We start from the raw sequence: 1,536 nt of genomic DNA, 5'->3' as shown, positions 1-1,536 counted from the left end.
GCGTGACCTTCTTCCAGATTAATCTTCCAACCCTGGAAGAAGGTTCCTTCTTCCAAATAAACTCTTGGCCTATCAGCTCTTGTACACTCATTGGCTGTTCTCGAATAAGCTGTTCTTGAGTAAGCATCCAATTCCCAGTCTATATCCAATCCATGCGGCAAATCTATTTGTGGTGGAATAAACTCAACTATAAAATAAAGAATATAGAAAATCATTGAATTTGTTTGCTCCGATACAAGAGATCGGCCCCGAAGCAAGATATGGTGGGTGCCAGCAACTTTCACTTGTTAGGAGTAGGGGCTGAAAAGAGCTATTTGTATAGGTTGGGTTTTCTGGGCTTTGATGCTTACCTTATTATTATGAAAAGAGGGAATGTTTCATAAAGGAGCGAAAGCCGAGTTGGAGAGGAGCGTTGAATCCCTTTTGTTGGATTGTTGGTCCGCAGCCCCGCTCTATAGAATGAATAAGGAGAGGCTTATTGATGACCGAGCCACTCTTATACTACTCCTTACCTCATCCCCTTGTCACTTAAAGGGCGAAGTCGCCGAAGCGAGTCTAAAGGCCAAAAAGTCATGTTTGAAGGCTACTATGCATCCTTATTCATAGTAGAGTGTAAGGTATGTTTGGGTATAACAGGACTTGAACCTGCGACCATTAGGTTAAAAGCCCAATGCTCTACCAACTGAGCTATACACCCAAAAAAAGATGTAGTAATAAATAAGGATTGGTACGGAATAATAACAACGACTTCAATTCAAATTCCTAATAGCTATAAACTCATGAACCATGCAAACACATCTTAAGTAGTACAAACTCTCATTAATTGGTACTTGAAGGACAAACTAGGTTAGCTTTAACATCCATCACCTAACACCTGCTACTGCAGGTCTGCATGCATACATTAACCACAACAATAACATGGGATTCTTGTGATGATGAGAATATATTTTTGTGCAGAGTATAATCAGAATATGGGGCATTGGGGTGATTGCATTACCTTTTTCATTGTACCCTACACATACTAAATTATTATTTTAAAAAAAATACTTGTAATATTTCTTTTTAATTAAATACTAAAAGTAAAAATTTTATTTTACTTATAAAGTATTTTTATCTAATAAAAAATCACTATTTACAATTAAAAAAAAAAAATTACAAACTAACATAATATTTTATAATGCTAGATATATAATACCCCTCCTATTAATCTGATCTCTCATAATGTGTCATAAGTCAATTCATGACACCGTAAAAGCCACATTAAGAAAAAAAAATAAGAGGGATAAAATCATTTGGATTGTTAAAAATAAGTGCAAATTAAAATAGATACCAAATGTTAGAAGATACCAAATTAAAAATAAGTGCAAATTAAAATAGATACCAAATGTTAAAAATAAGTGCAAATTAAAATAGATACCAAATGCTCTGATACTACCTTTGGTCTAGCTCTGATACCAAATTAGTCTAGCTCTGATACCTTTGGTCCAATGGTATTCAATTGCTCTCCTAAGGGACATCTATCTAACAGCAACCGCG

The 1,536-nt window shown here is 35.0% G+C and overlaps 1 non-coding gene across 1 annotated transcript; it reads right to left on the bottom strand.

The window, feature by feature from the left end:
• Positions 1-624: 624 nt before the first annotated feature.
• On the bottom strand, positions 625-697 carry TRNAK-UUU. Its single transcript has one exon. It is a non-coding gene; the product is annotated as a tRNA-Lys (tRNA).
• Positions 698-1,536: the final 839 nt, after the last annotated feature.

The sequence above is a fragment of the Ipomoea nil genome, unplaced genomic scaffold (assembly GCF_001879475.1).
Source record: "Ipomoea nil cultivar Tokyo-kokei standard unplaced genomic scaffold, Asagao_1.1 scaffold3321, whole genome shotgun sequence".
In the NCBI taxonomy this organism is placed as follows: domain Eukaryota; kingdom Viridiplantae; phylum Streptophyta; class Magnoliopsida; order Solanales; family Convolvulaceae; genus Ipomoea; species Ipomoea nil.
Note: the sequence above shows the minus strand (reverse complement) of the source record. Positions and strands in the feature narration are given on the sequence as shown.